The following is a 15,909-nucleotide window of genomic DNA, read 5'->3' on the forward strand; positions in this document are numbered from 1 at the left end:
CAAAGGGTGGGTACAAGACTTGAATAGAGGGGATGGATGTCAAAATATTTCCATAAGGAATATAGTGTAATAAATCAGAGAAAAAGGGCAGAATGGAGGCAAGGAGCAAATGGTAGTAGTATTATTTTTATTCTAAGTGAAAGACTATGTCTCCTGGGTGATTACTCATGAGAATGGTCATGTGTTGGGGAGGACTATTCAGCTGGATAGAAAGGAGTACTCAAATCACAATCATTGAACTATAGTGCATATAAGGCCATAAATAAGGTAAGAAAGGGTCAAATAGGCAAGTAAAAATCCATCTAGAGTCAATGTTTCTGATGCACGGCAGTCCTCAGGAGTTAAGATAAGGTGTAGGAAGACAGCTTTCAGAGGAAGATACTTTGAATACTCGCAGAACATAACCAAAGAGAGAGCTGATGGAGAAAAGAACAGACTATTAAAAAATTCCTTGAACATAAATAACTTGCAAGTACTGGATAAAACACAAGATCTATAGTTTCTTCTAAGTTGTCTACCAAAACAGGGCCTCCAGCAAGAAACACCAGCTGTATAACACTCACCTATGAAAATTATACCAGTATGGGCTGGCAAAAGCCAAGGGATACATGCTAGTGTACTGTATCCCATTCATTATAATTCCATGAGCTTAAAGTAGAAAAATGCTTTGGCAGAGTTGTTGCGGTTCCCGGACCACTAAGAAAACACCTTGGGTGACATCACGTTGCAATGTTTCCTTGACAGCTCAGCAAATGTTTTTACTCTTCCTAGCAGTTGCAGTTGCCAACTAGCTCTTTCCATTTTCAACTCACATAGATAACTTTTAAATCTGAATCAGGTTTAACTTTTATCCATTTGATCCCTGGCGCCAATGATGACTTAAATGTGAGACCAGGAGCATTTTGAATGGCCACGGTACTGTTAGGTACTACTGTCACTTTTCTACTTAGCAGTTGTATCATCAATCCACAAAGTGACTGGATCAAGACCTTCTGTTCCAGGAATGAGGACCTGGAATAATAAAGGTTAAGTTTTAAATTCCTAGTTACAGAGGCTGGTATGTCTCAGCATTCACTCTGTTGTTTTTTGTAAGAATAAACAGCATCAGTGCCAAAACCCACATCCTTTCTCCTCACTTCAGCCAAAAGTCAGGGAAAAAACAGATGAGGATTCCTGCATTGTATCCAACAGTCCTTATTTTGCCTCCAGGAGGTTACTGGGAGCTTAGTGCTGGGGAATTTCTGCACTCATCTTTGCTCCAGGTGGAGCAAATCTTTTATGTCAGCAATTACTATGGGAACCCTTGCCAGATACGCTTTTGGGTATTTAAAATTACAGTTACATGGTTTTATTTTCATGCTTGTATTTTATTTCCAGGTGTTTTCTGAGAACACAACAGGTTACCCTTTTTCTGTGTGGTGGTGGGAGACTGTTCTAACACTCCTGGCTTCTGCTGCCCAGGTACCCTCAGCTGGAGCAATCCTTGGTACAGCAGAGAGGCACACAGGGCTGATCCAATTATGTGCTGCTGGTTATGTCCGCTAGTGTGTGGAAATATAGCAAGGAAAAGAGAATACCAAAGCGTTAGTGGTTTGGTGTCCCTGACAATTGGTGTAGTAAATTGGAACAAACTGCAAAAACTCAGTTATTTTCCATTGCAGGCTGGCATTCAGAGAGACTCAGGATGCAGAGACAGTAACTGCCACACGACACTGTTTCCTGCCTTCCCCGGGCTGTCCAAAGTTAATGATTCATAAGATTCTGCACTGATTTCACTGCGAGCTTCCACATGTGTAAGTAAAAGCTTATGCAGCTTCTGTAGGGAAATTCTTAGTGAAATTGCAGTACAAAACATTGATATTATGTAATTATAGTGGTTCATCGTAACTTAAATGAAATTGTTACTTTAAACTTGCTTTAAGTGGCTCACAATGGAATTTCTTTGTTACACACCTACAAAACAAATGAGTTAATCACAATATGTGTAATTTAAAATTTTTCTTTCAGTCATTCTCTCTTTGTAATTAGCATGAAGACTACCCTTCAGTCAAAACTAGCCACCTGGAAAGTTTCAGCTTGTAATATGCAGCTTTTTTTTGTGAATTATGAATGTGCAAAAAAAAAGACCTTTCTCCCCAAACCCTCTCCCTTGCATAATTCAAATATGAATGAATGAATTTTATTCAGGCTTGAAAAAAAAAAAATTCAGCTGATAACAAGCATGAAAAATTTCAGATGAAAGGAATTTTTTAAAAAAAAGAATACTATGAGCATGTGAGAACAGCAGGTTAAGATGGAAGTCTTAGTGCAGCCTTAACTATAACAATCGCTAGCAAGCAAATACTATGTCCAAGCACTAAATCTTGCTTTGTGCTGCCCTAGTGCACAGTAGTGGGGAGAGAATAGAATAATAAAAGCTGATCCCCTTATGCAAACAGCAGGGCATAGCACTCAACAGAATACAAGAAGAAGGTGAGCCTGCCTACTGTTCTGGCTGGCTAACTGTATTCCTGAGGTCTGTGGGTTAGTTGTCACTGCTAGCTCCAGTCAGCTAGCAAACGTACTTCAAACGCTAGCAAGGGGCACATTTTGGTCCTTTCCTGAAGAACATTTTACCAATTCATTGCCTCCAAATATACTGTTCTGTTGGATAAAGTATTTGAAGGAAGTTCATATAAGCAACATGGTGGTTTAACAGGTCAAAAAGGGAATGGAATAGCTGCTAGATTTTTTATGATTAACTGTGTATTTAAAAAAAGTATAGAACTGTGAAGAGAGCATTATATGCAAGCCCTCGCTTACCTGCAAAGCAGGTAGAGATTTTGGCTCACACCAGTACAACTTTGAAAATGAACTATCACAGGAATGGAAGATTGTGATCTGGAACACGTCTGTATTACATTTTCTCTTGTTCCTGCTATTGTTTTGTTGATAAGTCTAGCTCTCAATTTCTACCTAGAAATCAGGTTTAAAGAAACATTCACTTACTAACTGTTTATCAAAAACAGCCTACTGTTGTGGTAAAACAGTAGTGAGTACTTCAGTATTACCTTACAGATTCACATTGGTTAGAGCATCAACAGAAAGGATTTGCATGTGGCAAGCCTGGACATAAAACAAAAAAAATCCTCTTCTATTCTGACATGAGTTGACTGTTGCAAGTTGAGTTTGGCAGTCAGTAACCAAAATTGAGTTGTCAGCATCCTTTTGCATACTGGAAAAAGTTGTTTCTTTCTTGTGCAGATGCATGAGTTTCTGTGGGAAAACAGAACATAATCACAGTTCTGAATGTCTCTGTGGATTGGTAATGTCTTTAATACATAGATCACTTGTGCAAATTCAGTCCCAGCTGGATGGGAAATTATTGAAAATGGTTGTTGTTTGATTGATATAAAATGAGTTGTCAGCTTGATTCAATGCCTCCAGGGCAGATGTCCACAGCATAACTGGCACCTGTCAGAAGCAAAGAATTCCTTGGTCCAGAGTAACAACTACTCACGCAACCACCCAGGGCACTTGCGTGCCAGGGCTTGGACAAGAAGACAGGAAAAAAAAAGCTCCTCCTTTTGGGCAGGATCTTTTACGCCATGAAGTCAGTAAGAGATTTGACACTTGGTGCAAGCTTTTCCCTGAGATCCTGCTAGACACTATCAGCTCTCCAGCAGAGTGATCAACGCTTTCCCTAAGACTTAGAAGAAAACGGAAACATTTGGTTGTTTGTTGTTATTGTTATAATAGAGGTATATTTCTAAAGACTGGTAAATAGAGAAATTTTTACATATCTGCTTTTTATAAGAAATGTTGTGAAAAATTTTATTTTCCTATTTCTTGAGCAAGTCTCCCCACATGCAATAACGTAACCATAAACTAGGGAAATGAAAGAATGTCTTCTCAACAAAAAAGTAGGGCGAAGAAACAGCCAAGACTGACAGTACAGCAGTATCAGTATTACCCTGTTTGCTAATGGTAATCAGTGACCTATTGTTTACCATGGACTGGATTGAAATGGATTTTTTTTCCTGTAAGTCACCAAATAGCTGTCATATGGTTATTACTGCTTTTGACTGAGTGTGGTACAGCTAACAACAGGAATGAATTAAATTTCCCATCACCAATCTGTCAAGCTGGTCACCTTCTTCATGGAGCTGGTGCTTTGGGAGGTACCAGCTGAAGGGCTTTCCATTAAAATTCATATTACTGTCTTCATCTAGCGCATGGCTCAACTTTCCTTCTTTCCTTTCATCTCTGTTTCCTCCTTTAGATTATTTTTCATTATGCCTCCCCCCCAACATACACACACTTTGCCTTTCATCTCTATATGTATGCTATTCCAGCACTTGTCAGCCACAGCAGGAGGGACATGGTAGAACCAAACAATATGATATGCTAGGTGGAAGAAAATATTATTATCAGGCACCTTAGAACAATCTTTTATTGTCACACTTTGAAGAGGTCTGCTATGTTATTTATTTTATTATTCTGTATTAGGTACATGGTTTAATTTTACAGCCATTATTAATCACTAAAATATATTACAGTTTCAGCCAGGATGTTAACATTGTAAATGCATTCATCTTGCTTCTTTAAACAGAAACAATGGGCCTTCTGCACTGCCCTCCCTCCCCTTTAGTCAATAAATCCTTTCTATTGATTCAGGAAATAACTCTAAGAACTGTTTTATATTTTAAGTTCCACTAGCCCCACTCAGCCATATATTTTTGCTTAATAACAAATGGATCGTCTATTTTTTTGCTTACTGTGTGTTTGGTTATCAAACTCAGCTTGAAAGTACTGGGTAGAAGGGCACAAAACCTATAATGGTGGTGAGCCACCACAAGAGATTTCCTAAATTAATGTTACCATAAAATAAAGTATCTGTAAAAAGTGTGCATGTGTATAAAAAGCACCCTTATCAGTAGATGAATGATAAATGAAAAATCCGTCAGTGAATATGGATTCCCTTGAGCCAGACTGGATCAACAGACAATATGGATTTTTGATAATTCATGGCTTTGCCATTATTTATTCTCTCCTGAAATACTCATTGCAAATCTCAGAGAGATAATTAGAGAATTATCATATTGCTTACCTAAGTAGTGCAAATTGTATTATATTCTATGTATTCCAACTCAGGGCAGTATCATTAGCATTGTTTAATTGTTACAAATATAGCCATCACATTTTAATAAATTGCCTTCATTGTCCATATCTACAATTGACTCTTTCTCTTCTCTTAATATTTGTGGATCGGTTAGTTACCAGGTAATCTTACAGTTAATATATATCACAATGAGGTAAAATGTAAGAAAATGCAAAGGTCAAAAACATGTTTCTATTATGAAAAAAATGAATGATAATGACATAATTTTTTCAGCTCATCAGGTTCTTTGCTAAGTGCCTCTGTTATTGCCAGATCAGTAGTGTATAACAAAGAAGTGCTTTCTGCAGGCTGCTTCATTAGCCTGCCCTGTAGGACCTCACCTCAGACCTTTCACTAATCTGTTGGCCAGCTCAATAGCCTTGTTAGTTCTATTCACTTCTTCCTGGCAGCGGATTTTCTCAGCTGTAGCTCTCTCAAAGGCAGTGGTTAAGGCAGCCAGGATTGTGTCTAGTTCCTTCAAATAAAAACAGTAAGAAACAACTTTGGACATTGTAAGAACACATAAAAATATTTCTGCTGTCCCATTTTATATTTCTGAAAGTTAAATTACACAGTGCTAGAAAGGTGTAAGCATTATCCACGCTCAGAATTTTGTCTAGGTCACACACCAAAGGTGGATTCGGGGAAATCTGGGGAAAAACATGGCCTGTCTTCTGATTTCCCCTGCTTGTTCAGAACAGCCTTCAAAATGAAATTACAAACTTGATCTTACATCAGTAAAAAAGGAATGGCACTTTCTCCCGGAGGATTTGGAAATGAAGTGAAATATAATGCATTTCTTATTGTAGCTGTATATACTCTATAGGACATCAAAAACTCTGCAAAGATGGTTGTTTGGAAACTAAAGAGAATGGAAAGGCTTAAAGATTATAGATACAATACTTGAAAATGGATAAGTTATTGTCCTTTGCTGACTTTCAGTTAGACTATGCTTCCCAGTGCACAAACTGCTTCTGAAAATACAGCCTGAAGTCCCCAGCCACCTTAGCTTTTGGAGAAAGCAGCTCAGTGTCTGGTCCATCAAAGCATTTAAGCACACAAACAGTCCCGCTGGGTCAAAGCCTTAGTTGTTCCCAGAGGAGGAGTGGAAGATAATTCAGCATGGATGAGTAAGCTTGAGGACAAGGCAAGAACACCATGTAACTTGGGAGAGTCACAGGCAAAGCACCCAAAGGCTGCTGAGTGCAGAAGATGAACTGGCTGGGGAGCTGCTAAAAAGAGATCTGAAAGGTGCCGTAAGACCCCAACATAATGAGGCAATTGAGAAGAGATGGTGCTGGGTGTATGTGGACAGAGCGAGGAGCTGGAGCCTGGGGTTGACCAAGCAGCCAGCAAAACACACATGAAAGAGGTGTGACCCCACCGAGCAGCAAACTCGGCTCAGCAAACAGGAGTTCATGCAGCTCAACCGAACTCAGCGGTATTCTACGGGCAAAGTCAGAGCTGAGCACAGCTTTTAGGAGAGGGCTTTATTTTTCCTGGATGGACTGCTGCTGAGCTCTGTGCATCTTGAGGACGACAGGGAGACATGGCTGGGAATCTCACTAGAACAACGCTGAATGACCTCCTGACAGCACTCTATTGCTTCCTGCCTTGAGGACAGCACGAGGTGGTACCTGTGTGCATGATAGGACATAAAAAGGGCCTGGGTGATGGGACAGAGAGATATTTTATTCGGAAGGTATAAAAAAAGAGTAAATTACAGGACAAACATTTCTAAATGGGGCTGAAGATACTCTTTAAAGAAGGGCCCAGTTGGAGTTTTGCAGCACCCACCCAGGCATGGGGATTCAGGAGTGATGAGAGTGGGGGCACATCATCTCCTGCCTTTGTCTGCTTCCAAGCAAGGTGAGAGCAGGCAGTGTTTGTGTTAGAAATACACTCTGTCAGCAAGAATTAGTGGGGCACATTGACCCAGTCTGTCTCTCCTTCCTGTACAGGGAGGGCCCAGGCACTGACTGGGAACTTGCCATGCATGAAGACAAGCACCCCACAATAGTTTCAAGGTATGTTATGTGGCTGCAGAAGCTGGAGATGTAGCCCAATCATTTAACTTAAACTATTAAAAATGTTAGTGAATGATAAATTATACTGGCAAATGCCTTTGCTTTGTACAATGAATCATACTGGAAATACCTCAGACAGAAAAAGTTATTATAAATAATTGAATTTTAGAGGCATCTGAAAGATCACGAAAAGATTTTTAAATACATCTAGTAGTCCTGACTTTACAGTTCAGGTCCTTGGGCCAACCAGGATTTCCTCTGTCCCATAATTTCTGTATCCCACTTCAGTGCACTTCTACAAAGTTTATTGCTTGATATGTACGTATGTTGCCTATACACAAGTGACAGCTGACAGATGGGTAGCAGTAGGTCTGCAAGTGAGATCAAGGACCAGCACTTGCCACTGAACCTAAGGGAATATAGAGAGAAAAAAGTAGAAAACTATCTGTGTTGAGCATCCTCCTCTCATGGCAGGAAGCAGAACTTGCTTGAAGTTGTTTTTAGCAGGTCATTCAGGAATCAGGAAGGAATTTCTACTGCAGTTTTGGCTCTTCTGAGCCAGGATGAAACACGTTGTATGCTACCCTGCCCTCAGAATATTCGATGTTTAGCCAATCTTCTCCTAAAAGAATAAAATAAAAAGGAGGTATCCGAAGCGAAAATATTAGTGGACAACAGTGACGTAAATACATATATATATGTGGTTAAACAATGGAAGAACAATTCCAGTTCTTGCAGGTTGTAGAATCATAGGCTCACTTGTTTGGAAAAGACCTTTGAGATCACTGAGTCCAACTGTACCTGTCCATTGCTAAATCATACCCCTAAGCACTTCATTTACCCGTCTTTTAAATATCTCCAGGAATGCTGACCCAATCACTTCCCCGGGCAGCCTGTGCCAGTGCCCAAAAACCCTTTTGGTGAAGAAGTTTTTCCTAATGTCTAATACAAACCTCCCCTGGTGCAACTTGAGGACAAATCCAGGACTTGTGGAAGGTGCTAGAGGCAGTGAAAGTGGTGGTGTGTAGATAAACTGGAGCCACATGGGGAACTGGAAGTTGACAGCTCCTAGATAATTTTTTTTCAAGGTTTTATCATATGAAACGTTGCATGCCAGGAAAGGCATGTAGCTCACTATGGCATACCACTTCTTCCCTCTCATCTTTTTCTAACTCATTTGCAATATGAGCACCTCTTCTCAGTACTCCTACTCATCTGGCAAGCTATGTGTGATGTGGAACAGATTTGGACAAGGACAGAGTGGCCAAACTGCAGGTGAAGAGCAGTCATGCAGCAATACTCCCTATTCAAATGGAAGTCCAGAACAATCAGACTCTTAATATGTTACAATTCATTTGGCTATCCACATTTTTGACTTTCTGTAAATAATGTGCTAAATGGATAAAAGAAGATACAATTTTTCCTTCTTTCCTCTGAGTTACTGATAACAAGACAAGTTCCTTCCCTTACAGTTTGTGCATATAAATGTGATTAATGTAAAAAAAAAAAAAAATTAAAGTGCCAAAATCTCTTTCTCTCTCTCTCTTTTTTTAAAGCATTGCCCTTTTCAAAACAAGGGGAAATTCAGTATAGTTTCAGTGCCACAGTGATCAAACAGTGTCACATCACTATGGCAATTGCTGCCCAGGCCAGGAATACAGATCAGCTTTAATTGTGCAACGCCTTATTGCTGGTGCATGTCAATCAGAACCTATGAATTGAGAAAAATTTGCTCTGTTCATTCTGTTAAATGATGTATCCAATTAAACCTGTTAGAATTCATGATCTTCAGTCAAGGTTAAATGAAAGTAGTTACTCCTGTCAGCTAGGTGATTAAATGCTGCCTACATCAGGCACATTTATGTGCAAAATTAAAATTTTGGTATAAAGCATGAATCTTTATGCATGCCAGTTAATTATCTCGCGGTTCCTCCATTTATTAAATGCCCACTGCATTTCTTCTTAATCATCAGCTTCCTTTCAAAACTTATTTCATACTCTACATTATACCAAATTTCAATGTTTAAAATTAAATGCTTTTTCAATGAAAACTTCCTCTTTTCAAGGGTTTGGCTGTTGCTATGTTACTAAAGATGGCCATTAACAGTTTTTTAAGTCATTATGCAGAAGGTCTATTTGTGTTGTTTTGTTCAGTTCTGAGAGAGCAGTGATAGGAATCCCTGGAGTTACTGCTGTCGGGGAGTTACTCCTTCCCAGAACTATTAGAGTTCTGCTGCACATCGGCCAACAAGGCAGCAGCAAAACTAACTGCGCTTGTGTTGCCTCTGTGTTCTGTCACAGGACTGGAAGGACAACGAGGCAGCACTGTATCACAGGACGTGATGCTCCTCACCGTCCTTGGCACCAGGGCCAGCAAACCAAGGCTGGACCCGTAGGTACCACCACAGGCACCACGGCTTTCAGGCAGGGCACTACTGATGCCCAGCACTGTGGGCTCAGAGGGTTGGCCCTTTTCCTCCTGCCAGCCTTCACAGCTGTATCTGTATTCTGTCTAGTTTGGTGTGTCCTGTTTGCCCTAGGCAGCTACCATATTGCAATATCATATTTTAATTAGAAGAAAAATTATGTGTTGCATGCTTGAATTAAATTAAATTGCATATTTATATTTATAAGACACAGTATTGGCAGGGTTTAAATGCTATATGAATTGAAGAACCAGAATACAGGTGTATTTTAGTGATTTGTAGCTGAAACATTCGTTAGAAATACATACAAAACAGAGCAGTACCAAATGCTAAATTAATACCCTAAGACAACACTCTGTGCTCTTACAAGCACAATTTCACATGTTCCATGTGAGCATTTATCCCCTTTCATTATGAAAAGGTATTAAAAACCCTTGTTACAAACAAGCAACATAAAAATATGTCATACCACTTCACGACTACTAATGAATAATATCATTTAAAGCAGACTGGGAAATAAACTAGTATAACACATTCTACTAAACTAGTACTATAAATATGCACAAGGTTGTTATTAAAGATAAATGCACACAGTAATTTTCTACTTGTAGGTTTTACAGGTATAATTTTGAATCATACAGTATTTTTTTAAACACATCACAGGGATGGAAACCTACGGGAAGACTGACTGGCAGTGCTTCCTTGTGATCAATATGCCATGTCTCCATCTATATTTGAGGGCCCACGTGAATTATATTGTGGTAGTATGAACCTTCAAGATGGGTGATGCAATTAATTTGTTCAGGGTCACAACAGAGAGCCTCTGAACATACGGATTTTACACCTGTGGCACTGTTGTACAGCGGCCGCATTTGCAGAGGTTCCACAGATGCCAGTGAGCGCCGCGGGTCCCTGCCAGCCCAGGCACGAGAGCTGTGGGCAGGTCAGCCTCAGCTTCACATTTCTGAGTGTCAGCTTGTTTTTTAGTTTACTGTGTGTGCCCTTCATGGTGTCCAAAGTTGAGAGATCTGTTTTGCAGCATGCAAAGGTGCAAACATCACACACATGTCTGCCTAGCGTGTGAGCCTCCCTGGGAAACTGTGTCACAGTAACAGCAGTGGCTGCTCCAGCCTTCCCTTCCCAGCCAGCAGCAGCCTCTGCTCCAGGACCCCGGGAAGCAGCACACAAAAGACCCCTCCTCTCTGGCTCCCCTATCAGCTGCAAATAATGGACTTCTTTTTTTTCCTGGCAGCTGCAGGGAAAAAACACAGATATTTTTCCCTTTTTAGTTTAGCACATATAAGCTGTAAGTTAAAGCACAATCTTTAGATACTCCAGTAAAAGAGGAAAAGAGGGAATCTTCACACTCACAGAGAATAATTCCTCAGGGGCTCAGGCATGAGACAGCAACAGACGAGGGAAGGTAGTTGGAGAATAAGCCTCTTTGCGTGTTTCTGGTATGTCTATTGCTGAATCACTTCAACTCGCTTGGACCATCTAGAACATATTTAATTCCTATTCTTCTTTTTCTATATGTTCTTACCCTCACTCCAGTCCTCCAAAACTGGATATCCTAACAAGCCCAATGTGCCCTAATGTTAGCCCATGAAACAATACTGTCAGGACAATTTATTTCTGCTCAAAACAATCTCCCCATCTTAGAACTGTGATTGTTAGGTCAACATCACATTGAGATGACAGAAGAAAAAAGCTGCAGTTTCAGGTTTTGTCTAAAATTTTAAGGAAGGCAAGCTGCACTCATTTATCCTTGGCATACTGCTTTATATCCGTAAGAGCAAAAAACTTCTTTTTAGTGGCAGATTAAATTGTGCAGAAACTGACTGACACTGATAAGGCAAACACCACAGTCCGCTTAAACAGGCTGAGAGTTGCACATCAAAGACTGCTTAGCCACAAGAACAGAAATATGTACACACACACACTATGGTTTATCTGATTTCATAAGCAATTATATCTTTGTATACATATAAAGCAATATAAAAAATGAAATAACTTTGACATAGAATTACATATTTTTCATAGATTTATAAAAATTTGTAGTTTAGATTATAGTAATTTTCAGGAAACTTACTTAGAAAGTAATTAAGTGCATTTTATCCATTAATTCATATTTTTTGTTTTGCATTGTGTTACTGAAACAAAACTAAAAACTATGGAATGGAAGGAATTTTTTTTAAACTGAATATTATAAATGAATAGAACAAGGGTTGTTAATGTTTGTCATTTTCCTTATCTGTACACATGAATATGTTATATGCTCATTTCCATTGCAAATGGAACATCAGAAAGATCACTGCAAACTGAAATATATTGTACGTTTCCTTTCTTCATTTCTCTAAAAATACCACTGACAAAAATAATCAATTTTTAGTATTCTTGTACTAAAGCTTTGTAACTGGATGAAAATGGAATGAGTTAATGGTGTCCATCCAGAATAAAGCAGGCAACTTAGTCTGGAGGGTCATTATTATTCACTGCTCAAACAAAGTCAGCCTATGGAGCCCTGAACCATGACCGGGCAATTGTGCAAGGCACTGTACAAACATGTAGTCACCCTGTTTCTCACACACCTCTCCTCCACCTTCCTCACACTGAATGAAACAAAATGAAGGTAGAGAGGAGATGTAACTCCTTACCATATCCACGCCAGTAAGTAAATGCCGAAGAAGGAAAAGAACCATTTGAGATAGAGGACAAAGTTGTCATAAGAAAAAAATGCATTTAAAATGGCTGTGAATATATTCAGAGTGGCAATTAGGAGGTTTGTATCCATCTGAGCAGTTGGATTCTGGAGTAGCATTCCTATAGGAGCCATAGAAGACAAGAAACTTTCCAAGGGTTAAGAAGAAACTCACTCTGTTTGGGAAAGGGCTTATAGGCTTTTCTTTTTCTGCCTACTACTCTATGTTTACTTTGCAAAGTAAAATAATGTCTCCCTCTCATTTGGCTCTAGAGATTTCCAAGATGTATTGATTAATTAAAAAATATGGTGAGACATAGTGCCTAGCCCAGAATATTTTTTTCATCATAGAAAATAGAACCAAAGGAAGAAAGAGCTGACCAACTGACCCTTACAACCTAAGCACTCAATCTACCTGTCTTTTAAAAATCGCCAGGGTGGTGACTCAACCACCTCCCTGGGCAGCTTCTGCCAGTGCCAATAACCCTTTCTGTGAAGAAATTTTTTGTAATGTCTAATCTGAACCTCCTCTGGTGCAACTTGAGTCCATTCCCTTTCTTCCTATCGCCTGTCACTTGGGAGAAGAAACCAACACCCACTTCGCTACAATCTCCTTTCAGGTAGTTGTAGAGAGTGATACAGTCTTCCCTCAGCTTCCTTTTCTCCAGGCTAAACAATGCCAGTTCCCTCAGCCGCTCCCCATGACACTTGTTCTCCAGCCCCTTCACCAGCTTTGTTACTCTTATCTGGACATGCTCCAGGACCTCAATGTCTTTCTTCTAGTGAGGGGCCCAGAGAAGACAGCAATTCTGAGCTTAGTATGACATTTGAAGATACAGTAAGAAGCTACTCAAGATGGAAGAAGGAACGCTACTCTCCACATAACGATGAGGCTCCAATGGCCAGAAAACAAAAGATGTGTAACATAAATAAGCAGGAATAAAACCATAGGACGAATACATATCAGGAAGGTAAACCACATCCTTCTGAACTGAGTGGAACTCACATCTGTGTACGCTTGGTCTTACTGCTAATGAGATATCAGGTCATATCCCGAAAAACCTTACTTATGCAAGTAATCCCACTAAAATCAATGGGAATCCATGACTGTAATGACTGCTTCCTTGTCTCTGCTAGGGATTGCAAGGTCAGGTCTATTTTCTGTGCAATATTGGATGAACGCTAGAAAATCAATATCTCTATTGAGACTTCTTCTTTTGGAGTAAAAATAAACCTGGATCATTTTGAGTTCAGATGTTCATTGTTCCTGGGTGTTTTTATCAATTCCTTTTGAAAGCAAAACGGTCAAATCAAAATGGAGTGAAATGCTCACCTTTTTGGTGTGTTTTACAGCTTCTAGTTATAACTAGCTTTGTAATGCCATAAAGGTTAAAGGCAACTTCATAGTTTCTCTATATGTATTGTCTATCAGTTAAAATAGACATAAGTTCAAGGTCACTGTTTTATAATATTTTTTATCAATTCCCCGTATTCAAATGACTCAGGCCTGAGGGATGGGTGGGGGGAAAGAGAAAGCCAGAATCTGTTATTTCAGGAATTTGCTGTATTATAGAAAATTCATTGGTCTTTTTGCCACAGAAAATTCAAAGGAAGGAGTTTCTTTTTTTAACAAAAAATATTTCAGAGCAGTCATAGAAATATAACTCACTGTTGTGGATCATTGCTTTGGTACCATGGAAAAAAAAATTACTCAATTCTATTCACATCATAGGTTATTATTATACTTCAATGACTATGGAGCACCTTCAGCTATCATTTTTTTTTTAAATGCCTAAACCTAGCTTGGTAATTTTTCTTAGTTTGCTACTAATCTGCATTTACACTTACCTGTAATTGTGTCCAAACTGAGTTGTCATACTGAAATATGTTAAATTCCTGTGTTTGGTTTCTCTTCGTTCATATTGGGTCAAGAGGAAATTATGATTAATCCAAGACATACAAATAAACTATTTTAGGGATTTTCTAACAGCTTCAGATTGTTCTGCAGCAACAGCAAGCCCTTGTTCTTTTTTGAACAGAAGTTTAAGACCTGTTTTGTTATGGTGGAGATGTAATCAGCTCATGCCTGGCATGAACAGTAGACTGTGGTAGAATTCTAACTAGTTATGAAAGAGGTCATTGCACAGAAAATAGCAGGTTTAACCTTGGTTATCAAAATACCTTAGAAATGTAAAGTCCACCAATTAAGGGGCTAAGGAATAGGAATCAGTGTGCTTTGTCTCAGAGAGAGTGCCTTAAAATTTTGAGAAAATGCATCCCAATCACAGAGCTCTAGACCTGAAGCATTTGGTTCACCCAGCTCAAACATTTTTCCCAAGGGATTTTATTCACCTAGTATTAATGGTAGCATCAGTTCAGCTTAATGAGAATTTTAGATGATAGAGAAATAAAACTGCTTTGATGCCCAGGGTTCAGCTAAGGAAAATATGTTGTTCCTAGGACCAATACAAAAATAGGGACTTATCCTAGGACTCCAGCACAGCTGGATTTATTGGCATGCTGGGGAGAAAAATCCAAGCATGTGTTCTGTGCTCTCTCTTTTACCCACCTCTGCAGAACTTGTTTCCCACCTGCTGTGTGACACATTAGCCATAACTTCTTCCACTCTTGCGCCACTGAACAAGTGACTAGTTTGGCTCTATGACCACTAACAACATTATTGACAAAGCAATGCTCAGCAATGTATAACAATAAGCTGATGTAACATGTATTCACCTAATAATGTACACTTTCCAGATACACCATGCTTGTATTGGTTTTGCACCTCTATTTCTCACGTAATGTTTACTAGCACTAACATTCTTCATAGTACAAATAATGTAACTGAAAATGCAGAAGCTCAGTTAGGACCACTGAAACCTCACACAAGGATGGCATAATACTACAGCAAAGGATCTACATTGTATTCCCTGCTTTACTTGATTACCTTGTTATATTATTAATGCAAAAATAGCTAATGCAGAACCCAAAGCGGTGGATAACACTATACAGTCTGTTTTTTAACTAATTGTGCTGGCTACAAAATATGAATAAAAATATTCCAGTTCTTGGAAAAGTATAAAAATCAGGTATCAAACCACATCAGATGCTTACATATATCTTTATGATATGCTTATATGATAGGAGAGCAGATTGATAGAGGACAGCAGAAATGCTAAATATGCACCATGACAAACAGTGAAAAATTAAGTATTGTAACTAACATTAATTACACTCTAGTAAGATGAATAGGCTGCTCATCATTAATGAGAATGTACACCTTTGTCTAAGTTTCACATCTACCTGTGATAAATGTGCTAATGGCGGTAAAATACATCATAGTAACGTTTGAATTAACAGCATACTAATAGATTGACATACAAGTATGAATAAAGCATTTAATCATAAACATTGTACCACACCCAACAGCAAATTTTCTTTTTTGCATGTATATCAAGCAAAATGGATAAACATTACAATCTTATTTTAGTTTATGCTGAGATAATATAATAGTATTACCTCATACTATCCCTATATTTGTAATCAGGTGTCCATAATGGGACCAGTGCTGTTTGTTATTAGCATTATTTTATAATTAATATTAGCTATTTAATT

General features: G+C 38.9%; 2 long non-coding RNA genes across 4 annotated transcripts in view; one reads left to right on the forward strand and one right to left on the reverse strand.

The window, feature by feature from the left end:
• LOC128852594 (uncharacterized) overlaps positions 1 to 15,909 on the forward strand; it is a 42,576-nt gene that overhangs the window by 16,907 nt on the left and 9,760 nt on the right. The window contains exons 3-4 of one of the 2 annotated variants that reach the window (XR_008450572.1): positions 1,662 to 1,793; positions 3,427 to 3,556. This is a non-coding gene — a long non-coding RNA (uncharacterized LOC128852594). Of the gene's footprint in view, positions 1 to 1,661; positions 1,794 to 3,426; positions 3,557 to 15,909 lie in introns of those variants that run through there. The other variant, XR_008450573.1, reaches the window with a different exon arrangement.
• LOC128852593 (uncharacterized) overlaps positions 1 to 15,909 on the reverse strand; it is a 62,924-nt gene that overhangs the window by 14,843 nt on the left and 32,172 nt on the right. Inside the window, exon 5 of one of the 2 annotated variants that reach the window (XR_008450570.1) lies at positions 7,670 to 7,789. The exons of the other annotated variant lie outside the window; for it this stretch is intronic. This is a non-coding gene — a long non-coding RNA (uncharacterized LOC128852593). Of the gene's footprint in view, positions 1 to 7,669; positions 7,790 to 15,909 lie in introns of those variants that run through there. 2 annotated transcript variants of the gene reach the window in all.

The sequence above is a fragment of the Cuculus canorus genome, chromosome 6, assembly GCF_017976375.1.
Source record: "Cuculus canorus isolate bCucCan1 chromosome 6, bCucCan1.pri, whole genome shotgun sequence".
Lineage (NCBI taxonomy): Eukaryota > Metazoa > Chordata > Aves > Cuculiformes > Cuculidae > Cuculus > Cuculus canorus.